Here is a 27749-nt window from a genome sequence, read left to right as displayed (position 1 = left end):
AAGGAGAATGTCTCTGGCTCAACAGTCAGGAAATTCAGTCTCCACAGTGAAAAATCTGACAATGGTATGAGGCTAGACTTTGCAGCTGCAAGAAACGTGTCAGTTAGCAGTACCAGATTTAAGCATCTCGATATTCATAAGGGCACCTGGCTGTCGCCAGATCAAAGAACAAGAAATCAAATTGATCACGTTGTGATAGATGAAAGACATGCATCAAGCGTGTTGGATGTTTGATCCTTCCGAGGTGCAAACATAGACTCGGACCACTACCTTGTTGCAGCAAAGGTACATACCAGATTAAACGTAGAAAACAAAGCGGGAACAGACGCAACACGGAAGTTGGACAATGGTAAGCTGCAATCACAACAGGTAGCCACAGCATATTCCACTCAACTTGCCCAACTGCTTAATCAAAGCACTCCTCGTCCCGATAACATACCAGGACAATGGCAAAACATTACCCACTCCATGCAAATAGCTGCAAAATCAGTACTTGGATACCAGAGACCTCCACTAAGGGATCCATGGTATGACCAGGAGTGTCTTGCTGCTACCGAAGAGAAAATGCGGCATATAGGGCTACTTTACAATCAGTAGCAACGCGTAGCGCACGAGAGAGGTATCGGGAGAAAAGGAGAGAGAAGAAACGTCTTTTCCGCAGGAAAAAGAGAGAGATGGAAAAACGGGAGTGTGAACAAATCGAGATGTACAGGAGACAGAATGAAGTCCGAAAATTCTACCAAAGAGTGAAACATCAAACTGATGGCTTTGGAACTGGCACATCCTCCTGTATAGACCAGCAAGGTAATCTGGTACAGATAGTGTGCTAAGGATATGGAAAGAGCAAGGATATGGAAGTCGACGAAGATACCACAGATCCAATCCCAGAAGATGGTATTGAATGTATACCACCCGGCCAAGATGAGGTGAAGACAGCAATGAACCGGCTGAAGAATAATAAGGCAGCAGGAGCTGATGGCCTACCAGTCGAGCTGTTTAAAACCGGAGGCGACACGCTGCATCAGCTAGTTAGCTCCATCTGGCAGAGAGAACGCGTACGCGACGATTGGAAACTGAGCATCCTGTGTCCCGTCCATAAGAAAGGAGATAAGACTTTATGCTCCAACTATAGGGGCATAAGTCTTCTACCTATCGCCTACACGCGTACGCGACGATTGGAAACTGAGCATCCTGTGTCCCGTCCATAAGAAAGGAGATAAGACTTTATGCTCCAACTATAGGGGCATAAGTCTTCTACCTATCGCCTACAAGATAGTGTCGGGGATATTGTGCGAACGACTAAAGCCCATGGTCAACAAAATAATTGGACCATTCCAATACGACTTTAGACGTGGCAAGTCCGCCATTGTCCAGATATTTACCCTGCGGCAAATCCTGGAGAAGACCCAAGAGATGCAAATCGACACCTACCACCTTTTTGTCGATTATAAAGCAGCCTTCGATAGCCCGCTACGTTCAAAGGTATTCCAAGCCATGTCTGAATTTGGTATCCCCGCAAAGCTCATTCGGCTTTGTAAAATGACTCTAACTGACACAAGATCTTCAGCTAAAATAGGAAACAACCTCTCCGAAGAGTTTTGTACCAAAAGAGGTTTCAAGCAAGGAGACAACCTTTCGTGTGATCTGTTCAACATCCTGCTAGAAAAGGTTATACGAGAGGCAAATGTCAAAAGAAGTGCCACAATCTACACCAATAACCACATGTTACTTGCTTATGCTGATGATATAGACATCATGGGACGAGCAGTAAAAGAAGTAACGGATACCTTTATGAAGGTCGAAGGAGAATCTGCTAAAGTGAGTCTGGCGGTAAACGGCATGAAGACCAAGCTGATGGTGTCGACGCGCATGCGTCCATTGAAATCGGACCGACTGTTGAAGTTGGTTCCTATAATTTTGAGGTAGTAAAATACTTTGTATACCTCGCACCGCCGTAAACACAACAAAGGACATCAGTTGTGAAATAAAAAGAAGAATTGTATTGGCCAACAGATGCTACTTTGGCTTAAGTAAAAACTTTAAAAACAAAGCCACAACTCGTCAAACAAAAATAACGGTTTACAAAACACTGATACTAACCGTGCTGATGTACGGTTCCGAAGCCTGGGTACTTGCGCAAGCAGATAAGGCAGTGCTTTGCGTGTTTGAGAGAAAAATTCTTCGAAAGATCTACGGACCGATCTGCGTTTACGGTGAATATCGACGTCGTATGAACCACGAGCTGTATCTGCTATACAACGACATCAATATAGTTATACGTATCCAGATGCTGCGATTGCGTTGGCTAGGCCATATAAAAATAATGAGCCATGATGAAACCGCTTAAAAGTCGTATAAATTCGAGCTACATGGCGGTGCACGCAGAATTGGCAGCCCAAAGAATAGATGGCGCAAACAAATGGATGAAGAGATGACAAGGCGCGGTATTCCAGAAAGCGAAGCACTAAATAGAGAGAATTGGAGATCTTTTCTTAGTTCGGTCTATAGAACAAATGTTCTGTAATGGGCCAGCTAAGTAAGTAAGTATTTTAGCTAATTTAATTTTTTTACAATGTAAACGGGTTTGAATATTTTCTTTTTTCGTGTTTTTAAATTGTCGAATAAATGGACTAAAAAACTGCGTAGATACTTTCTTCACATCCCATTTTGTGTCGGAGATATAAGTCAATTAAAACATTTCATTAGCTGTACAACTTTTGCTTGGATCCACTGTATATCCATGACTTTAAAATTTCTCCTTATCTACTTTCTTAAGTCCCAATTTACATTGGGCGAGTTTACTTGCGGCAATTGTCATTTTGTAGGAGAGAGAGGTGAGGCATACTGTAACCCTTTGCCTCTCAGCACCCTCTCTCATCCACAAATAACAATTGCCGCAAGTAAATGTAAATTGGGACTAACATAACTCGACTGTTATTATTTATGAAAAAAGATCTATTCACATATATTTCATGGAAAATATCCGACATCATTCATTCTTCAAATTCATCAATTCGTCGTGATTGTCTTGTCGCCTCAGAAGTAGAAGCTGAAACCTTAATAAATCAATAAACTAAACGAGATGTTCTACTTAACAAAGGACATATCCTTACAAAGGCTTACAGCAGCAACAATGTCGTCTGTGGCATAATTATTCTCCAATAAATAATTGTTGGCAATATTTCAATCACCAATTACGGGCGTCTCTTTGTAAATTCTACTACAAAAAAAAAACACCACAATCAGCAGCAGCGGCATTGACCCAACTGATGAAGGATATCTTTTTCCGCTGGCTTGTTAAGAACAAATGTCAAAATATTTCATCAATCACAGCAGTAGTCAGTTTGTCAAAGGCTGACAGTTTTGGTGGTGTTTGTCAGTCAGTCACTCATTTAGGCACAGTTGTCAAATAAATGTTGCAGTTTTTTACTAATGAACACCTTCAAGCAATGGAATGAAATAAAAAACGAAAACAATATCAGACGTTACAATTTCTGTGTTTCTTATTTGTGATTAGACACCCAAATGTTTTGAACTCAATTTACCGACAATAGCAACAGAAACAAAGATAATGTATGCCAAAGAACCCTTAATGTATCAAATAATACCCTGCCCACAGGGATGTAGGTATAAAACAACAAAACAACCAGAACCAGATGACACAACAACATCTTTAAATGTTTCAAAATAGTCACAAAAAAGGGGTTCATTTTCCTCAAACATTCATGTCCCTTCCTACTTGGTTCGAATCTTTTCAATGTTCAACAGCATAAAATTTAAAATGTTTTTGTATTTAGGGGTTGTTGTCGAATATATCAACGGACAAAAGAAGAACAATTAGTTTCCCCCTCACAATGTAATGTACGGTACGATGTACGGCATGGATGGAACATAAAAATATTTACATGAAGATTCTTTGTTACGGAACAAAGGCAAACCATTTTTACACGTAAACAATTTGACACCTTTCGCAGGCTATTAGTTGTGCGACCCCCATTTTATTTTGGTTTTGTATAAAGTTCTAGATCAGGGTGTAACAATTAGTTGTTGATGAAACATTAAACAATTTGTTACAGATTGCATCAAAGTGTGTTCATTAGGAAACAGAGTTGTCAATATGAATTTAAGGGTATATTCCTTTATCCGTATCGAACAAGTGTAAATGTGATACTTTAAAACCACGAGTTGCAAATATGGGGAAGTGCAACTGGCAAATGCAGCGACTAACGTATACCTTAGTCAAAAGTAAACTAGGTCCACTTTAATTCTAAACAAGTAAAAAAAATGTTAAGTTCGACTGGGCCGAACTTTTTAAACCATCTACCAATATTATAAACTAAAATGAAATATTTTCTAAAAAATTTTAATTGCAAATTACAGAAAAGTTCGGCCGTAAATTTAGATTAAAAATTCAAAATACCTGCAATTTTATGGTTTTTGATGTTGATTTTTTATGTTCTTGGTCCAATTAGATTTATTCGTTTGGGTTTTATGTGCCACAAATTTAGGTGGAGAAATCATTGACCACTTATGCTCTGAATGTCTTCATTAACACAGGTCAATTTTTTTTGAAACGCATTTAAGTGCATCGACAGTACAACCCAAATAAAAAATTCTGTGAGGATCCGGTCAAAATTTCGTAGTGTGATTGCACAAAAATGGAAAAGGAATGCATTACCGACTATTGCGATATCTCTGTTGTTTGACCACCTATGACAACCTACTTCACATCGTTGTAAAGGTGATATTTTCTACTTTCCTTGCCAGGTTTTGCTTTCGATATACCTCCTACAGAAGGGAGATATTAACTTTGAAATAAAACGTTGGTCTTTTTTCCAAATATTTTTTTTTTGTCACATTCCGACCCCTGAATAATATCCGATCATTATCAAAAATCAAAAGGTTTTTTCCTCTGTGGGAACCCCAATAACACCCAAAATTTCGTGGCGATCCAATTAAAATTGCGAACTGTAACGTGATTTCCCAAAAAGTGCAAAATTGGGATGTATTACCGATTATTGCGATATCTCCGTTATTTGGATACCTACGCTAACCTGCTTTACATCATTGTAATGATGGGATTTTTTGCTTTCATTGTCAGACTTTGCTTTTGGAAGGTCCCGAACCAAAGCTGTGATATTCGTCATTATAATTAAAATCGCAAAAATAAAAAGTTGTGTTCTATTAGCGGCTTTTGCGATATCTTCGTTGTTTGACCACCAACGACAACCTTCGTAACATCGTTGCAAAGGTGATATTTTCTACTTTCATTAGCAGGCTTTGCTTTTGATATACCCCTTTTAGAAACAGAGATATTCGCTTTGAAATAAAACGTTGACTTTTTCTCCAAATCAGTTTTTTGCCCATTCAGACCATCACCAAAATCAATAGGCTTCTTTCTCTGACGATCCGATCAAAACTGCGACCTGTAGCGTGATTACAAAAAAATGAAAAAATTGGGATGTATTGCCGTTATGTGGCCACCTACGCCAACCTACTTTGCATCACTGTAAAGATGGGATTTTCTACTTTCATAGTCAGACTTTGTTTTTGGAAGATCTCCAACCGAAGCTGTGATATTCGTCATTATTATTAAAATCGCAAAAATAAGATGTTGGGTGCTATTAGCGGCTATTGCGATATATTCGTTGTTTCATCTCGTACGAAAACCCACTTTACATCATTAGAAAGGCGATATTTTCTACTTTCATGGCCAGGTTCTGCTTTTGGTATACCCTATATTGAAGCTGAGATATTCGCTTAGAAAAAAAAACGTTGTCTCTTTCTCCAAATGAGTTTTTTGCCCATTGCGACACCTAAATATTATCCGACCATCACCAAAATCAATAGGCTTCTTTATCTGTGTGACCCCCATTAACCCTCAAAATTTCGTGACGATCCGATCAAAATTGCGACCTGTAGCTTGATTACAAGTTTTAGATGGACAGACGGACAGACGGACGGACACACATAGCCAGATCGACTCAACTCGTCTAGACATTCATTTTGGTATATATAAGTATGGGTCTACGACCATTATTTCGATGCGTTACAAAGTTTTTGGTCAAAACCAACTTATAATACCCTCCCCACATAGTGGTGTAGGGTATAAATATAGATGGAAACTTCGAAATACCTGAACATCATAACGTGAAACTACATATCGCTCATTTACTCAAAAAGTGACACATCTGCAAAAATCTTGTTTCGAGAAAAACACGTTTTAAGTTGGCGATTAAAATTTGACTTCCCAACTTAAAAAGGTTATTACACAAAAATAATATAACTACTTGAATCATATTTTGCAAACATTTTTGTTGCATTATGCCAAACTCGTGAGCTGTAACTCGTAGAGTTTTAATGGAATAATTAATAGAATAATCGAATTAGAAATGAAATGTTACGAATTACAAGTGGAACGTTTCGAATTGCATGTGAACAAGTAAAAAAGTATCAGTCGGCTTTGCCGACAGTGATATACCCTCAGCCTATGTGAATTGAAGCTTTCAACTTCGGACAGATCGAACGTATTTAGGGTCTTTTCAGAACTTATGAAAATATGGATTAGGATGAAAGTTCAAAAGTGTTGCAGAGGCAAACAGAGATTGAACAAGGTACCTCCATTTTAGAATTTAAACTAAATTTGGACAAAATATTAGGAGATCCAAAGTTCTACTAAATTTGATCAAGATATATAGTGCATATAATTTAAGTGATATTTTTTAAATATTCGGGTGAAGTACCGAAAGTTGTGGTCCGGTATTGGAGGCAGCGAATACAGTAATTGAGGCAGCGAATGCAGTTTTCTTCAAGAAAAACAAGTAAAAAAGTATCAGTCGGCTTTGCCGACAGAGATATACCCTCAGCCTGTGTATATTGAAACAATTTTTTTCCAAATAACTCATGTATTTAGGGAGTTTTAAAAATTTTGGGCGTTTGAACTGACAAAAATGTTGATTAGGATTTAATATCAAAAGTTTTGCGGAGGAGATACTAAAAAGAATGGATCTCCAGCCACTACATATGGTACCATAGGGGTTTTTTAGAACTTCAGGGATGTTTGCTCAAGAAGTATGAACTTGCCCCTGAAACAACTTTTACCATCGCAATTGAGGCAGCAATGCAAGTTGCTTCAACAAAAATCAAAGTGATTCGAAAGCAGGTCTTAAAGTGAACATGTATCCGAAATTTTGAGTGGGAGGTACCGGATGGAGTGGACAAATATAGTCCATATTTGAACCTGATCTATATCTGGTAGATATATTAGGATGTGTAAAGTATGGACCAATTCGGCCACTCTCTTCAAGAGTTATCGTACGCACAATTTTTCCGAACATTTTTGAACTTTTGTGGGGGACGTACCTGAAGGAGTGGACCGATATGGCTTATCTTCGAACTTAAACTATGTTTGGACAAAATATTTCTAAGGCCAAACTTTGGACCGAATCGGCAGACCTGTTCGATAGTTATTTTGCCCTCCAACCTCCTCACACGGTGTCATAGGGGTTTTTTGCAACTTTCAGGCTATTTTCTCAGGAAGTATGGACTTGCCCCTGATGAAACTTATACCGTCGTATGGAGGGCAGTGAATACAAGTTGCTAAAGCAAAAATCAAAGCGATTCGAGAGATGTTCCTAAACTGAACTTTTCCAAAATTTTGTGTGGGAGGTACCCGACGGAGTGGACCGATTGAGTCCATATTAAAACCTGATCTAAGTCTGGTACACGCTCCACGATGGGCAAAGTATGGACCAAATCGGTTACACCCTTCAAGAGTGATCGTGCGTACAAATTTTCCGAACATTTTAAAACTTTTGTGGGGGAGGTACCGGAAGGAGTGGACCGATATAGCTCATCTTCGAACTTAAACTAAGTTTGGACAAAATATTACGAAAGCCAAAATTTGAACCAAATCGGTTCATCCCTTCGAGAGTTATCGTGCGCTCCAGCCAGCCAGCCAGACAGACAGACAGACAGACAGACGGACGGACATTGCTCAATCGACTCCAAATTGTCTGAAACACATTTCGTCCAAACATACTTGGGGTCTAAAACCATTATTTCGATGAGGCACATTTTGCCCGTATGAAAATGTATATACCCTTCATAGCCTAAAGGCTGAGGGTATAATCAAAGTGATTCGAGAGCAGGTCTTAAAGTGAACTTATCCGTAATTTTGTGTAATAGGTACCCGAAGTAATGGACAAATATAGTCCATACTAGCACCTTATCTATATCTGGTAGATATATTAGGATGTGTAAAGTATGGACCAAATCGCTCACTCCCTTCAAGAGTTTTCGTGCAAACAATTTTTCCGAATCTTTTGTGGGGGAGGTAACTGAAGGAGTCGACCAATATGGCTTATGTTCGAACTTAAACTATGTTTGGACAAAATATTAAGAAGGCCAAATTTTGGATCGAATCGGCGGATCCGTTCAAGAGTTATCTTCCGATCCAACAAAAATCAAAGAGATTTGAGAGCAGGTCCTAAACTGAACTTTTCCAAAATTTTGTGTTGGAGGTACACGAAGGGGTGGACCGAATAAGTCGATATTGGAATCGCATCTAAGTCTGGTAGATATTTCACGATGTGCAATGTATGGACCAATCGGCTACTCCCTTCAAGAGTAATCGTGCGCACAAATTTTCCGGACATTTTCATACCGGAAGGAGTGGACCGATATAACCCATCTTCGAAATTAAACTAAGTTTGGTCAAAATATTACGAAAGCCAAATTTTGGACCAAATCGGTTTATCCGTTCGAGAGTTATCGTGCGCACCAGCCAGCCATACAGACGGACAAACATTGCTAAATCGACTACAAATTGTCTGAAACACCATTACCATTATTTCGATGAGGCAAATTTTGCCCGTATGAAAGTGTATATACCTTCGTTAGCATAAATGCTGAGGGTATAAAAAAACCTTAAACTTTACATGTTCCAAATTTTGTGTGGGAGATACCCTAAGGAGTGGTACGATGTACGTTCCATATTTGGACGTAATCTAAGTATGTACGCGAGTGTTATGTTAGGCACAACCAAGTTTAGTTAGATTTTTTGGAGTTCCAGGGCCATTATCTCAAAAAGTAAGGACTTGTCCCCGAAAAAGAATACACCGTCAAGGAAAAGAATACAAAGTCAAAACTTTTAACAAAAAATGTGCCGTTTATTGACCAAAAAAAATTTTAAGGAAAATTCTCTTATTTGAAGACAAAATTTTGATGTATTCAATAAACTCACAAAATATATGAAGACTGAACACCAAATTTCTGTAATTTTGGGTGGCTAAAACCTTAAAAACCCGAAAATTGGGCTGTACCGTTTCACGGGGGTTATATCAAAACGTGAACCAATACCAACAATTCTTTGTAAAAATGTTTCGCAAGACCTGGCGAAGACTAAATACCAAATATCAGCTACATTGGTTGTTTAATGTGGCTAAAACCTTGAAAATACCGAAAATCGGGCGATACCGTTATATCCCAAAACGTGGACCGACTTTCCCAATTTTTTGCTCTCGACATTGTCAGTGAACTATAAGTATTTATACCAAAATTCATTTGCCAACGCCAACTCCTTTTATATTTGGCCACCGTTTATTTGAACTCGCGACATAGTGCAGCGTTTTTTTGAGGTTATGCGCTATTATCTCGGGAACTATGGACTTGCCCTCGAAAAAAAGTTACAATTACGTAACGGGGCCGCACGTACATCCAAAAATTTCATAACGATTCGTGAGGTGTCACTAAACTGCACTTATTTCAAATTTTGAGGGAGTGGACCGATATAATCCATATTCGAACCTGATGTATGCCTAGAAGTAGCATTACCATATGCAAAGTTTGGTTCAATTCGGTTACTCCCTTCGAGAGTTGTCGTGTCATATGGCTCATCTTCAAACTTAAATCAAATCTGGACAAAATATTTCGATAGCCAAAATTTGAACCGAATCGAGCAAGCCAGACAGACGGACATTGTTAGATCTACTCAAAATTGTCTGAAACGGATGTCGTCCAAACATACTTGGGGTCTAAAACCATTATTTCGATGAGGCAAATTTTTGGTCGTATCAAAGTGTATATACCCTCTTTAGCCTAAAGGCATACCCTCAGCCTTTAGGCTAAAGGTGTACATGTGTATAACGAACAGCACTGCATATTATTTGGATCCAATTATAATACATTTGTTTCTTACGTTTTTATTAAAAAGAACAATATAATCAAATCCTCCTTAAAAAAAATACATTTTCCCATCACAGTGAAATTTTCGCTCTTAAAATGTATAAAGGTAATAAAAACAAAGTATTGTCAAATGATGTCTCTCATGTGTACTCTTTCACAATGCAAATTGTCAATCGACTTTCAAGTTATCATTGACAATCAAAACATTATTGATTTGATAGTAATCATCATCAGTTGTCATCATCATAATTGACATCGTCATCACTGATGTTGTTGTCGTTATCATCATCAAGAATGTCGTAAAAACTGACATAAATTGTTTGAGTATTACGTTTTGTAACATCAACAATGGATGAAGAATGTAACATCTGTTTGTCCAACACAATGAATCAATGACATTTCCTTCTTAATCTCTTTCGATATGTTTGCGTTAGTTGTTTATGTTATTTTCAAACGCATGTTTGAGAGATTACTAAAAAGGAATATGCAAAGTAGTATTTTTTCGAAATTCCTTTGTAGAAGAAAAGGACTACGGATTGATTATGTGCTGTGATACTGTTATGTGTAGATGAAATTGTGATGTATGTACATTAGGGTTATGAATTTTTAACAACCTCGTATAGCTGTATGATATGAGTTGATGTTTTTGAGTTTTTACCTAGGATAACATAAAATCTTAATTATAAATTGATTCGACAAAATGCTGCCGCACAAAAATCTTTTAAAGTTTTTATTTTTCAGAACTTTTGACAAAGTCACAAAAGTCACTGCAAGCAGATATTTAATTGAAAACAAGGTATAGGGACATACGACATAACCAAAATGACATAACCCTTTGTTTCTACACCTGGAATATTCGGACTCTTTATAGAGACGTTGCAGTTTACGCATTGGCAGATGTACTTAAAAAGTACAAGGCCAACATTACTGCCATACAGGAAATACGATGAAACGGGAAAGGTGTCACAACAAAACCACGGTATTATATCTGCCATGACACGGAGGTTAAAACATCTGGTCTTCAGCTTCACCTCAGTGAATGAAAGACTCGCTGCAAATCGATTAAAAGCAAAATTCTTCAACATCAGCTTTATCTGCGCTCATGCTCCACTGAAGACAAGGACGAACATACTAAAGATATATTTTACGAGCGCTTAGAAGAAACATATGATCGTTGTCCTGCTCATGACATTTTAATGCCAAAATTAGAAAGGAGAATATATTTGGTCCAATAGTCGGGGTGATTTAGTATCCACAGTAACACATTTGACAATGGAATGGGGCTGATACACTTAGCAGTGGAAAAACATTGTAGGTAGTAGTACCAGATTTAAGTATCTCGACATTCATAAGGGCACCTGCCTGTCTACAGACAAAAAAAGAAATCAAATTGATCACGTTGTGATATATGAAGGACCTTCTTCGAGCGTATTGCATGTACGATCGTTCCGAGGAGCAAACATAGTCTGGGACCACTACATTGTTGCATCAAAGGTACGTACCCGTCTAAACGTTGCAAATAAAGCACGAACAGACACAACGCGGAATTTGGACATCGGAAAGCTGCAAACACAACAGATAGCCACAGCATATTCCACTCAACTGGCCCAATTGGAATGGAAAAATATTGCCCACTCTATGCAAACAACCGCTAAATTCATACTTTGATACCAGAGACCTCCACCAATGAACCCATGGTATGACCAGGGGCCTAATTACGTGATTCGATTCGATCGAGTATTTGCTCATGAATACGTTTTCGACACGATAAAAAACGGCATGACAAGTCTCGATCGCAAACGTTCAATCAATGTTATAGATTTTTTCGATAGTAACCGGTAATCGATCAGGTAATCTTCAAGCAACATGAAGGTAGACGCCAAAAGTGTTTTTATTTTAAAACAAAAACTAAAAAAAACACAATTATGAATGAGAAAATGTTAATATTTGTGGAATTTGTTGAACAATACATTGAATAATAATTTCGGAAGGAAGTAGTGCTAAGAAAATAAGAAAATTATTTATGTTTACAAAACCTTTTTGACATTGTTGTAACGGATTACTTATACATCTACCTTAATAGTTCTCTCTCAAAATAAATGAGAGAGAATTTGGAGAGTTTTTTGCTTAGGCTCTCTGAGAGAATCTTTCCTTTGGTAAACAACGGCAGATATATTCTATTAAATGTTGTTCACCTATAAAAAAGCTATTTTTTCGCGAAAATGCTTACTTTTTTCAAATTATTTTGAAAGACTGCAAACATTAAATGTTTGCTAATGAATGCATAAATGAATTTGTATATTTATTTTAATTCTAATTTTATTACTATTTCCCAATTGTTCTTCTTTTTTTGTGTAAAAAATGCTGAAATTTATTTCCAAATTTTCTTTTTCTTTTATAAACCGACAACAAACAACAATTTTTACATTTTAAACAAACAGACAACAAAAAATCTTTAATTTTGTTAGTTTACGATAGGCAATTTAGCTACGAGTAATTTCTCGCAAATTTATGCTCGATAATTTTACTCGATAGCGAATATTGTCATCCCAAATTTGAGTACTCCCTTCGAAACAACTCGATATCGAATCGAAGAGAAAAATGCAGCTACTCTATAATCAGTAGGAACGCGTAGCGCACGAGAGAGGTATAGGGAGAAAAGGAGAGAGGAGAAACTACTTTTCCGCAGGAAAAGAGAGACACGGAAACGCGAGAGTGTGAAAAAATCGAGATGTACAGGAGCAGGAATGAAGTCCGAAAATTCTAGCAAAAAGTAAAATATCGAACTCATGGTTTTGTACAGCCACACCCTGCTGTAAAGATGGCATGGTAATTTGGTGACTGATACAGATTGTGATGTAGGAAGAACATGTTCAATTTTCAATTTTGCCAAAGGCCATATTTATTAGGAATAATTTATCTTATAAAAAAAATAACAGAAAATGCTTACTGTGCTAATTAGAGAATATCTTATTGCTACTTCGCAATCTACTACGTACATATATTTTTAGCAGTGGTTTAGCCACTAGCAACTATTAAACTCAAAAAGTTAAATGAATTCAGGTTTTTAAAAGTGCCCCCAAAAAAATCCTATAAAAAAGGGCGTCATTACATATTTTTGCAACTAAAACTAAAACTTAAAAACTACAACTTAAAACTACTTATAACTACTATTTACAATATACTATGTATACCAAATTATTTATTGGCTATTATTATAGACAATGCTATTTACATCATGTTGTAACGTCTATGGTAGATACGCAGTTCCCCGTTGTCGAACAACAACCCTTCATCATTGAGGCGACTTAAATCCCTTGGAGGTAGGTGCCAACAAGCTCGCAGGCCATCAGCATCCAGATCGCATCTCAGTGACTCCTCGACGACCCCATTTTCTAGTCCGCCAGATCTGTTCAAAAATTCCAGAGCCCCAGAAGTAAGAACCCTATCTATTTAGCCCTATCGTAGATGGCTCTATTGGAGTGCCGGATCAGCAGCTTGACGTCAGGTGAAAGACCACCCCGCATCTTCATTAGCCCCTGATAGCTAAAAAATATTTGTTTGGCTCTGAACAGGATGAAGTCAATATGCATGTTGTAGTCAAATTTCTGGTGCAAAATGACACCCAGGTACTTCATCCTGTCCTTCACCTCGACTATGTTAAGTCCAATTTGAATTACTGGACTGTACCTCCAGAAATTAAGTAAAACATGTTGTGTTTTACCTTTAATTAATATAGCAGTGCATTTCTCACCTTTTAATATTAAACCCCAAAAGGTGAAATATCTGTCAAGTAACGTGAGATAGTCATTTAAGGTCGCCTCAATGACCCGGACCCTTGGGCCCGACATCGCCACCAACACAACATCAGCATATGACAAAACCTACCCCCCCTTTGGGTGAGCTGGCATGTCGCTAACGAAAATGTTGTACAACATCGGACCCAAGAGAGAACCCTGAGGGACCCATTTAAGAACAGGCCTACGACTAGACAGTCGTTCACCAACTTTAACACGGAAGCTTCTCTCGGCCAGAAAACTTCCAACAAGCCTGCAGGTTTGGTGAGCTGGCATGTCGCTAACGAAAATGTTGTACAACATCGGACCCAAGAGAGAACCCTGAGGGACCCATTTAAGAACAGGCCTACGACTAGACAGTCGTTCGCCAACTTTAACACGGAAGCTTCTCTCGGCCAGAAAACTTCCAACAAGCCTGCAGGTTTGGTGGTCAAAACCAAATCTGCGCATTTTGGCAATCTGTCCATTATGCCAGACTGAGTCGAACGCCTTCGTGAAGTCTAGTCCAACAGCAATAGTGCCTTCCCTATTGTTGAGACCCGAAGTCACGTAAGACGAGAAGGTTGTTAAGGCGTGGGCAGTTGATAAACCTGCCCTGAAACCAAATTGGTTGTCCTTTAACACCCCTTTGTCTTCCACCATTAGTTTGATTCGATCCAGAATAAAGGATTCGAATAATTTCCCAAATGCTGACAGAATAGAAATTGGTCTATATCTGCCACATTGATTAACATGGCAATGGTTAACAAGTATTGCCAGGAATGCAAACAAAGCCTCCCCTGCCTTTTTTAGGGCAATATCAGGTATTTTGTCAAGACCTGACGACTTACGCGCTGGCCTTCTGGCTAAGACCTGTCGCACATTGTTCACCCTTACGAATCCGCCCTCTTACCAACGTGAGTCGCTATCCACAAAAGCCCCATCAGAGGAAAATGTTCCGGTGAAGGTAACCAAAGGGGACCGATCGTTGATCCCCTCCGCAGCACTATCAATAGAGCTACGGAAGGAATCAAACTCCCCAGGGACCCGATTAACTGGGCCATCTGCGAAGCTGTCGACCGTTCCACCATCAGCACACAATGCACCCTGAACATAATCCGCTATTGCTTCGGCTTTTTGACCGTCGTCAGTTAGAGTACTCCCTGTTTTATCTATTAACTGCTCGATTGGATTCTTACCTCTTAGGCCAGCTGCCATTTTAACCTTACCAAAGGTTTTGCCATCCACCTTGACTCTACTTAGATAGATCTTCAACCGATCCTGATCAAAGATACGGATCGAATCTTCAATGATATGATAAACGTTACGGATATCCGCACGTAGAGCAGGATATCTGTCCGGATCATGTGACTTTCTAAGGGTACGGCACAATGTGCGACGTTCACGGATAAATCTCAGGATTCTTGGGGAAGGTCTCCAAGAGTCCGATCTCGGACTTTCTGTATGGGGACAGATGTGTCGATGGCCCGTCGGAAAACTTCCGACAGATCACCCTCACACCTGTCTACTTCATCAACAGAAACATTCCTGTCGGTAGGCAATTTACATACCTCAAGGCCTTCTCGAATACGGCGACTGAAACGGTCTATGTTCATACGGTCAAAGTTGAGGAATTCTTCCCTAGCTTGACACGCTACAGTTCCCATATTTATTTCAATTTGAATCGCGGTGTGGTCAGATTCAAGGCCAAAAGCCGTTGAAGTGTTTCCGCCGCCAACCAGAGGGAGTCCTGGTGTGCAAAGAAACAAATCTAGGAATGAGCCAGATGTCTCATTCGGTCTAGTCGGCATATTTGAACCGATTGAAATTGAAATCTGGGCAGTTTTGAAGTAAACTGTCCAGAATACCTCCACTTGTTTTTCTATAGGTGCCTCCCCAGGTAGGATGTTGAGCATTAAGGTCAGCTCCAATGAGAACCTCCCCGTTATTGTATAGATTCAGGACATTATTCATATCCTGAACATGAAGTGTTTCCTGTGGGCGAAGATAAAGAGAGGCAAAGGCTACAGTTGAGCCATCATCCCCCACATCCTCACCGCACAGGACTCTATACGCCCTGTATCTAAAGGTATGCGTTCACACCTAAAACATTCCCTTATAGCAATCGCAGTGCCACCCTCACGTGGCCCCCATTCTCTATTTTGAATAAATATTTTATATCCCTCCAAACTCAAAGTGTGAATAGGATTAAGTCTATGTTCTGCTAAAAGAAGGACGTCCGTTCTGCTCTCATCTATAAGTAGCTTCAAATAATATCTCTTGGTAATAGAGACTAATGAATTAACATTAACAAAAACTATTTTAAAAGTCAACATTGCCATCGATAAAAAGAAGCCATGCAGACATGGCGGCATTGATGCCTGAAGTTGACATTATCTGCTGCAAAATAGGACCGAACGCCCTTGCTTTAAACTATAATCAGTACCAAAAATTTTTACTATATTTCCTACTAGCGAAGACGACGAATATACCACAAATCCAATCCCAGAAGATGGTATTGAATGTGTACAGCCCGGCCAAGATGAGGCAAAGGTAGCAACAAACCGACTAAGGAATAATAAGGCAGCAGGAGGCGATGGCTTCCCAATCGAAGCAAATGGTCGCCTGTTTTTCGGCAAAACTGACCATGTGGCAACTATACGGCAACGTAGGACGGTTAATATATAGCCCAACAAACCCACTGGGTTTCAAGTGTCAATTCCATTGTTTATATTTCAAATAAAAAGCCTGCAAAAAGCTATAATACAAACAGGCTACAAGAAAACAATAAAGCTATAAGATATTTTTGATGGTAAATATTTGTTTGGAGCAACTGGGTTACTTCCTTGAAGTGTTACCGTGCCCACCAAATTGGATAAACTTTTTAAGGAAAATAGCCGATATACATAGACCATCTTCTAACTTGATCTAAGTTTGGACAAAATATTAAGAGTGGCAAAGTTTGGACTAAATCGATAGATCCTTTCGAGAGTTATCGTGCTGGCTAGATTGTGCAGCCAGATATACTTAAATTATTTGAAAAAGATTAAGCTCTGTTAGCTCAAAATCTGAGGGCATAAAACATATACCAAAAATCATTCATATAGCATCAAAATAGTTTGGATTTCTTTGAAATGGAAACCTTGATATTGGAAACTATTATTGGCAATTTTTTTTACTTTGTATCTGGATAAAATATACAAGTAAACGGCAGTAGGTAATTATTTGTTTCACAATTTTATCAATACAAATTATTTTTTTTAGTAAACGATAACCACGTGCAAAAACCGTACCATTATTTAAAGAACAGAAAGAAAACTATAAATTAAAAATAAATATCATAATTTAAAATAATTCAAATAACACAAAAAAAAAACACTAGCCGTGATATCGTTTGCCCAAAAGGCAACTAGTTACAAATTTATTCATGGTGAAAATATCATATGTCACACCGACATGCCAACACACTCACACAAATTACTCTGATTTCCAGAGAAGTTATGACAAAAAAAGAAAACATACCCCTCAGGGGAATTTACACATTACCCAAAAAAATGTCACCAATCTCATCGAATTACAAACAAATAAATAAACAGACGGCACTGGGGTGTATATGTAACACAGTATTTTGTTGTATAAAATTTTAATTGTTTGTTTGTTTGCATTTTTCATTTAAGATGAAAAATAAATTTGCATATACATTTGCCATATGTCAATGAAATCATCAAAACGGAAGTGGGTGGTTACAGAAATAAAAACAAAAGAGCGACACATTCTGATTTTACGTTGTAGCACAAAAATAAATCAAACAAAATCATATTTCGTCTGCATCGTGGAATAAATGTTAAAAACTTAATATGTATGCATGTATATCAGCAGTGATGTAAATGGCAAAGAAGTGAAAATTAAAAAAACGAATAAAATCAGAAATTGGGAATACATACATCAACAACTTGTTAGCGTAATCAGAAGAGAATTAATACGTTTGAATGGCTGTAAAAATACTCAAATAAGCGAAGAAAAAATAAAACTCACAAAATAGTGGAGGTTCCGTTTTTGAGGGGGATGTGAGGTTATATCAATTCAATTCAAGTTTATTGAGTCTTAATTTTAAAAATATTACAAGTTGGAAGAAGTAAGATATGTATGGACAATTTAAAACTATTATGTGTTGTTTTAAAAGCGATTTTCTTTCAAATGTTCAGTTTCAAACTTATATACTAATATGGATAGTGCATAATATTATATGTAAATATGTTTTAATCGAGCTTGCTCCCGGCCCTTTCCTATTTTGAGAGCTTGTCTCATCTTGGTTTATCTTATTTCTAAACTTAACCTACAGTTGATCTATTGTTTTAAAAAAACTAATCAACTATACCATCCCTTCCGACTGAATATTTAGGTAATAAAAATCCTGCCGAACGAAGTGGTATATATGATTAGTTTATCCCCTGTGAATTCCAGAGGATGCACGAATGTAAAATTCCAGTTAAAATTCGATTGGTCTCTAATAGATTCCTGAATTAAGGAGTTCGAATGATTACGAAGTCTGCTGGTATAATTTTTTACCAGTTGTAGTGAGTAAACAGATAAGGGCGTAACACATGCGGTATTATATACATAATTATTTGAAAAACCCTTGTTAAAACTTTGAAATTTTTTCCAATGCAAAGCCCAAGCACCTTTCTCTCAAGCACTTCCATCTCCTTCATCACTAGACATCGGATTTTGCATATTTTTTATTAATAAAGATACGAAAATTCTGATTGGACCAAAATTCGTTTTGAAGAAAACTGAATGCAATGACAGGCTCATATTTTTTATTTTTTTTGCATATTTGCATATTTTGCATATTTTGCATATGCACAAAATATGCAAAAAATATGCAAAATATGCAAAAAATATGCAAAATATGCAAGTAATTTTTTTGACAAAAATCATCAAATTAAATTTGGAAAGTCATCAAAAAGTGTTCTATATTAAGTTTATTCTCATTAAACGTCGATTTCTTAGCAGATTATCATGTTATTAATTATTATTCCGCCACAGCAATACATCTGGACTAAAAGACTTAGAAAATTTCCCATAACCCAGCCTTCTTATTACAACATAAGTTGCTTTCTAATACAAATTTGTTCAAAAACTCAATCAAAAATGTAAAAATGTACGTATCCAAATATGTTGATAGTTTCTGCTCGGCCAAAACTGTCTGACAGAATAACAAATGAGCTAGAAATTGAGACTAAGAAAATATTGAATATTACATAAAATCTTTATAATATTTTATTAAAAACATATAAATTTTATTAAAAACATATAAAAAATATATACGGTGCCATCATAAATATTTCCCTCTGAATTTTCCACACGGAAAATAATTTTAAAAAGTGAAATTCTTTTAAAATCAATATTTGTTAAAAGTTGAAAACTACAAAATGAAAATAAATAGACCCACAGTTCCTTTTGATGATCTGCATAGATTCGCACTTATCCATCTCGCCATGTCTTTTTGAGCACAAAGCACAGGTCACATTTATAAACCACTTCGCATAAAAATTTGGGATTTTTGGCCCTAGGGCGATCCCTATTTTGGTAAGAATCGATTCAGATTTGGATATTGCTCCCATTTATACAGCACATTCGCGATAATCCCTACACCACAGGTTTCGGCGGTGTCCGAATTATCAAATTGTTCGTATTAACGAATTGTAAGGAAAGTAAATTATTTTATATGATTAAATCACTCGTGGAAGTTATATAATAATACTTTTTTAAATTGTAATTGCTAATAACGAATACTTAAATGAAAGTGCTCTACGTGTAAAAAATAGTGATATTTTTCTACTCGACAATCCGGACATTTTTATTGGCATTGCCCGTATTTGTTCCAGAAAAAGCCAATCAGATTGTGAAAGTAGTGCTAGAAATATGGCGTTTTTAAAGTTTACATCAGGATGTAAGCAAACCTAGAGACAGATGTGGAATTTCATCGTTTTGTAATTTAATATTCCTTGAAATCTTTGCCTTTTAGGTGTATAGTGCATTTGGCAACTTTAATGACAATATTGCGGCGAATATTTTTCTTAATATATTTATTTATATCATATACAGCAAGACTAATTTGTCATGAAAGGTTTGTCCTTGTACTCGATAATTTTTTCTAAATGTTGCTGAAACAATTTTTTTTACCAACTTTTCCATTAAACAACTGTCAAAATTCGAAGCATTGGTAATAATTGTCGAGTACACGGACAGGTATAAATTAAACAATTGTGTATACAAAAGGATTATGACTTATCGACTGTGTTATCAAAATTGTTTTCCTGTAGCAGGAATGAATGTACTATCTTTTTTTTAGCATTCCAAATACTTTTCTAGCAGAAATATCTGAGTGGTCTTGCCATTTTAAAGACAATTCCAAGGATTTTGACTTATTTTACCACTACCACTCTATTGTGTGGTTTTTCTAAATGATGTCATTTTGCACTAATCATTGGGCGTTCTTCATTTTGCTTATTATTCATCGTGGATGGGTATAACAATAATGCATTACTTTTCGCCGAGGAGTGAACATTTTCCAATTCTGCATTAAGCGGTTGTATGCGGATCTATATTATAAAATTATGTAGTTTTAGTGCATTAAACTAAAATCATGTCCTCAATATTAGAGCGCCAGTTAGAGCATTTTTCCAAATAAGCTTTTTAACCACAAAGAACAAAAATTGCCAATTTATGTCTGTATATACTGAATAAAGGACTAAACACTATGAAATATATTCAAATCTAATATGTGGATATTCAAAACGTATACTTCTATTTATAGTTATATTCCAGAAGCAAGAATCGTAAATGGTACTTTAGTAATTTTTCCCATATTGCGCTAAAAACGAACCCTTTTTCCAAAAACTAGAAAAAATTGCGCTTTTATCTAAACAAAAATAGCGATGACTAACTCTACCTCCTTTGTTTTTCTGCTAGACAATTTTGGCCGATTAGAAACTATCACCATATTTGGACACGTTGATTTTGACATTTCTGATTGAGTTTTTGAAATTTTTCCATTATCTATCTATATTTGTATAGGAAGCAAATTATGTTGTAATAGGAATGCTGGGTTATTTGTTATTTTCTCACCTTGTGAAAAGTGATTTAAGTCTTGTTAGTCTAGATTTATTGCTGTGGCGGAATATCTGGAGAGTCTCAATAACATAATAATCTGCAAAAAACTATGTTAAACGTCAAAAAACTTAATTTAGAATGCTTTTTTGATGATTTTCCAAATTTAATTGACGATTTTTGTCAAAAAAACACTTGCATATTTAGCATATTTTTTGCATATTTTGCATATTTTTTGCATATATTTTGCATATTTTTTGCATATATTTTGCATATTTTTTGCATATTTTTTGCATATTTTTGATATGACCCCAAATATCGAAAAATTGACCCTCAAAACGCCTAGATCCAAAATTTGAGTCCAATCGGATAAGAAATAAAAAACATGCTAAAATCCGATGTCTATTCATCACAGTTGGCGAAACAGAAAACCAAATAGGAAAAGCATACAGAAGGACCGGTCTAATGCATGTTTTATATAATAGTAGTTTCGTTTGAAGGCAACGCTTTACTACTAAAAAGTCCATTAAGCGACGTCTTAATATTATATGCTTTTCCCATTAGGCTTTTCGCATTTTCGTTGAACTTAGCAAGTTTGTTAAAATGCACACCCAAGTATTTGATACTACTTTTAAACGGAATTTCAGTACCGCTTAGAAACAGCCTCAAAGACTTACTTTCGAGCAGTACCCACCTATTGCATTTCCTGAAGCGTTTCTCAAACAAATTGCTTCACTCTTTGACTTGTTAATTTTTGTTCCCCACTCTGTGTAAAATTTATCTATAGATTTCAAATGATGCGAGACTTTGGACAGTGCTTCCTTCGGTGATTCCGCGTGGGCACATACAAGACAATCATCTGCATACAACGCACCTAGTAGTTATTAACCTGATGCGGAAAGTCATGCATAGAAATAATGAACAAATGGGGGGACAAAATCGAACCCTGCGGTACCCCAGAAGACTTCAACACGCCAATTTGTGAGCCGAAAAACCTAACTGAATCATTTTATAAATTATGCCATCATGGTATGTGCGATCAAAGGCCTTTTCAACATCCATTGAAACAGCAACGGTGCAGGATTTCTTTCTTACACTCGAAATAACATCACTATTAAATTTTGTTAAAGCATCTAGTGTAGAATGACTTTCCTGAAACCAAATTGGAATGGAGGAATATACTCCGAAGAAATTCCCAAATCCATTTTTTATGAAGTACTTTTTCAAATAATTTTCCTAAGTTAGACAACAAAGAAATTGGTCTAATGTTATTAATATCAGAACAATTCGGGTTCTTTTTGATTGGCAATATATATATTTTTTTAATTTTCCAATTTTTAGGGAAATAAGAGTTGTTTATGCAGTGATTATATTTTATAACTAAATACTTTATAGCGTCAAACGGGAGGTTATATCAAAACATGGACTTATACCGACAATTCTAAGCAGGAATAATTTAGACCTCCAAGAAAGACTAAGTAAAAATTTTTTGCAATTTTGTTTTAAAACCTTCAAAAGAACAAAAGTCGGGCGGTACCGTTCTACGGTACCACGAAAAATCCACCTTTTAGTGATTAAAAACAGAGCTCTGATTTACACGCGAGTGAACATTTGAGGTTGGGTGGTTTTTTTTCGTTGTAATTTTTTTGGTGGAGGTGAGGCAAGTTTTGTTTGGAGTGGGGTAAGTTTTTGTTTGTTGTGGGGATGGGGCAAGTTGACCCTCTCACCTTGCTCGAATTCGAGAAGAGTTTCATTCGAGCGAGTATTCTGAGCTCTGATTAAAAATAATATGCGTCGCTACATTCTTGACACGATGCGGAGGTTAAGGTCACAGTTTACTGCATTCGACAAGTCACCCTGAATGGAAGATATAATATCCAATCTTTGTGGCATCTTGACCCCAGGAAATTGTGACTGATTAAAAGTTACCCAGGTAGCGATTTCCTACCCATCAGAGATCCCCCAACACCGGGGTGTCAAGCGCAAGAACCATAACGAATAACGAAATCCTGAGCAGGCATATTAGAGAGCAATGGATACACCTATTGTACACTTCCCCAATGAGGAGGAAGCAACTGACACAACGGCTGCAGTTCAAAGCAGAGCAGAAGGGGAGAAATTTAGTAAATCAGACGAATCCGACAAGCCTCTGATTTTAAGACAAGCTGCGCCGGACGAGGTTGATGGTGAGTGTGACACATCCTTTGATAAAATTGATGAGTCACAAAACCCCACTACATCTAAAAGAATCTAGAGCAACGAAGAAAAGAGACTATCGGAATGCAATATCTCACTGCAAACGGTATGCCAAAAAAAGATCCCAAAAACATCGGGTAGAACCTAATGTTTGTGAGGAAGTTCGAAAGAAAATAACCTCACTTAGCAATAACGGATTTTTCCATTAGCAAAATTCACACATTTAGCGAGGGAGTGATCGAATACTTTTGCTTCCCCTTTCGAAGCCCTTAAAGAAGGTGTTGGAAGTGGGTCAGTTTTTGGGTCAAAGCCGGTCAACCCGTCTGTCTCATCTACTTCAGTGGCGAACAGGTACAGTGTGAAAAATTTCACTGGTAGTGGTTGGTTATGGATTTCTCAATGGTCAAAAAAAGTTAAAAAAAAATTAAAAAAATAAGTTTCGGTGTTTTATTTATAAATGCACTTAAAACTTGAAAATAATTTGTCGCTTAGCCCCATAAAGTTTATTCTTCCTCATAATGGAATCTCTCAAATAAAACGCTTGCATTTAAATTAAAAATGGTAGCACAATTAAACGTTATTTGAGAGATTTTAGTTATTTTTTAAGGGTTTTGCTACATATTCATACTGAAGTGGGTGCTACTTTGTATTCCGGATTCCCAACGGATGGAAAATCTCCTCGAAGAAAACGAAAAATATGGGTCCATGTTTTGGTATACCTCCCGATGTAACGTATCTTAAAGGTTTCGCACTGGAATGACTGTAATTATACCCTCCACCATAGCATGGAGGATATAATTAAATGTGTAATTCCGTTTGTAACACAACGAAATATTCATCGGAGACCCTATAAAGTATATGTATTCTTGATCAGGGTAAAATTCTAAGTCGATATAACCACGTTCGTTTGTCCATCCTTTCGTCCGTCCTTCTGTTAAAATCATGATACAGCTCGCAATTTTTAAAATAAAGCTTTGTAATTTGGTATAGAATTTTCTATTACTCCTAGGATGTTTGGTATTGTAAATGGGCTATATCGGTCCCCGTTTTGATATAGTCCCCATAGAACTGTATCAGCCGATTCTCGGTATTTTGAAGGTTTTATCTTCATTATCACACCAAAATGGCTGAAATTTGGTATTTATTCTTCGTTGGGGGTATAAAACGTTCCCCCAGTATTTTGTTGATATGGATCAATACCTTCATATAGCCCCCATAGAACGGTACCTCCCGATTTTCGGTATTTTGATGGTTATGGCCTCAATATTCCTTCGAAGTGGCTGAAAGTTGGTATTTAGTCTTCGTTGGAGGTATTAAAATGTCCCCTCTAAAATTGTCGGTATAGGTCCACGCTTTCATATAGCCCCCATATATGCCTTCCGATTTTCGGTATTTTGAAAGTTGTGGCCTCAATATTCATCAGAAGTGGCTGAAATTTGGTAGTTAGTCTTTTCTACAGAAATTTGTTGGTAAAGGTCCACGCCTTAATGCAGCCCCTATAGAACAGTACCACCCGATTTTCGGTATTTTGAAGGTTTATCACACCGAAATGGCTGAAATTAGGTACTCAGCATTCGCTGGGGGTATAAAATGTTCCACCAGAATTTTATTGGTATGGGTCCACACTTTCATATAGCCCCCAAAGAACGGTACCTCCCGATTTCCGGTATTTTGAAGGTTGTTGCTCATTTTGTGGTATAAAACTTTCCATATGAAATTTGACGATATAGGTAAACGCCTTCATATAGCCCCCATCGGTCTTTTGACCCGCCGAAATGGCTGAGATTTGGTATTTAGTCTACGTTGGAAGTACAACCCTTTCCGACTGAATTTCGTCGGTATAGGTCCACGTTTCAATATAGCCCCCCTAGAACGGTCAATATCCCACCAAAATGACTGAAATTTGTTATTTAGTCTATAACCCCATATAAAATATTCCAGAAAAGAATTATCAGTAAAGGTCCATGTCTTCCTATATCCCCCATAGAAGCGTACCTCTTGATTTACGGTATTTTTCAGGGTTTAACAACATTATCTTACTGAAATATCGGAAATTTGGTATTTAGTCTTCTTTGAGTCCAAAGACTTTACGTCAGAAATTTGTCGGTAGCCCCCATAGAACTTTATCTCCCGAATTTCGAAATTTGCTGAAATTTTGTATTAAGTCTTCTCCATAAAGGAAACTAATTGTTCCATTTTTCTTAAATACCACTCGTGGTGCAAAGTATAACAAGGTCGGCCCGGCCGAACTTAAAACCTTTCTTACTTGCTTGGATTTTGTATTATCACTGGGTAGATAACAGGGAGGTAAACTTAAGTGATTAGTAAATATTTAATACACCACCATTATATAGGGGCTATACCCAAACGTAACCGTTAACCGATGTTGTTTATATTTGGTCCATTATTACCCACGTATACAGACCGAGTTTGTGCAAAATTTCAGAAACATATCTCAATTCGTTTTAAATTTATTAATTTCTCGCCGCTAGATCAGTGATTTCGACCACACAAACAAGGACCAAACAAACGTGTGGTCTATACCACACGTTTAAGTATATCCCCTGAGAATTGTACCTCCCGATTTTTCGACTGATATCTGGTTCCAATATACTTTCCATTTGTTTTTCTTTAGCTGGTGTATTGCTGCCTTTACGTCTTCTTGGCCGGGCGAATCAATACCATCTTCTGGGATTGAATCTGCTCTTAATTTTTTGTATTGGATACCAACAGTTTGGAGGTGTTTCCAAAGGAAGAGGATCTGCTGTATCAAAGCCATCAGTTTGATGTTTCACTCCTTTGTAGAATTTCTCTCTCCTTTTCCCATTGAAAAAATGCTTTCTTCTCTCCTTGCCGGAAACCTCTCTTGTACGCAACTGAATGTTGAGTAGCCCTATATGCCGTATTTTTATTTTTAAGATGACATTCATGGTCATACCATGGGTTCCTTATTGGACGTCTCTGGTATTCAGGTATAGATTTTGAGGGCAATTCTTTGCCTCTGTGATATGTTATCGGAGCAATTGGGCCAGTTGAACGGAATCTATCAGTTTTAATTGCAGCTCACAAATGTCAGACTTCCATGTTGTGTCAGTTCGCACTTTATATGCTACCAGGTGCGTACGTTTGCTGCAGCAAGATAGTGGAACAAGTCCTTGCTTGCTCCTCGGAACGCTCGATGACTAATTAAGTATGTTTGTTTTCCGCTGCCAAGTCTATCAGGTCCATTCCATTGTCATCTGTGTCACTGTGGATACTGAATTTTTCGAATGTTGGGCCAAAAATATCCTCGTTTCCAATTTTGGTATTAAAGTCGCCTAGAATAATTTTAATGTCATGGGCAGGACACTGATCATATATTTTTTTCTTAGTGCTCGTAAAATATTGCATTTGTTTGCTCGGTGGGAGCATGGACATAGACTCATATTGAAGAATTTAGCTTATATCCGAAATAGAGACCGGATGTTTCGAACTCTGACTAACTACAAATCCGCAACAAAACTCTTGCTTTATGGCAGCTATAACACAGTTCTTCATCTTCCCTTGTTATTTTGGCGCCTTTCTTAATCGACCGTATTTCCTTTATGACAGCTATATCCGCCTTGTCCTTTGCAGTACTAGTAGATGTACTGTGCTTTAAGAGTCCGAGGTGATACCCAAATCTATCGATTATGACGATTTCCTTATTACAGCCTAGGTTTCATATATGAACCCATTGAAACCCAATAACTTTTGTTGTACAAATGGAATCCATGGAGACTTCTAAAACTTTTTTAATAGTAACCCTATTACTTGACCATCATCTCCATGTCTATTTTGATCAGACTCGAGATATCACTGTTTGGGTATAACGCCAATAAACTATTATATTTATTTGTATTTATTAACACATTCCACTGCAATGAAATCAATTTAAACTTGTGTTAATTATTTTCATAACGTCTGTGTCACGTTGAGTTGATAATTCCTGCAAATAAGTAAAAAAAACAACAAAACAAATGACTAGCCTTCTGAAGACAACTTTATAAATACCAAATTGAAAATTGAACATGGTGGTGGCTCAATTTTATGGTTTTTTACACACCAAAAGATATTGTTATTATTGCTGTTGTTTTTTTTTTACATACGCAGCAGAAAAAAATTGTCACGATTTCTGGCTTATGTGTCAACAATGTTCTATAATTGAATGGACAAAGATATTGCTAGGAAGTTGGGGAATTAAAATTTGTTGACTTCGGCACTTTATCGACGACCACGACTACCGACGACAACATCTGCAACATCATACATGTAAATATTTTCTGTGGCATAAAATTGTGCGGTGTGTCCCTTCCGCCGCCCAATATATTCACCAAAAAACCACCATTGAATTCATGTTGAATCCTCAGGATATTTAAATAACTTTTCGAAGGGGGACGGGTCGTTGGTCATCTAAGTGGAAAATGAAAACATAATGGAAAATATGCTAATAATTTA

This window comes from Musca autumnalis, unplaced genomic scaffold (assembly GCF_047663935.1).
Source record: "Musca autumnalis isolate F117 unplaced genomic scaffold, ASM4766393v1 scaffold_1, whole genome shotgun sequence".
NCBI classification, from domain to species: domain Eukaryota; kingdom Metazoa; phylum Arthropoda; class Insecta; order Diptera; family Muscidae; genus Musca; species Musca autumnalis.
The sequence above is the reverse complement of the archived record's forward strand: the minus strand, read 5'-3'. Positions refer to the sequence as shown.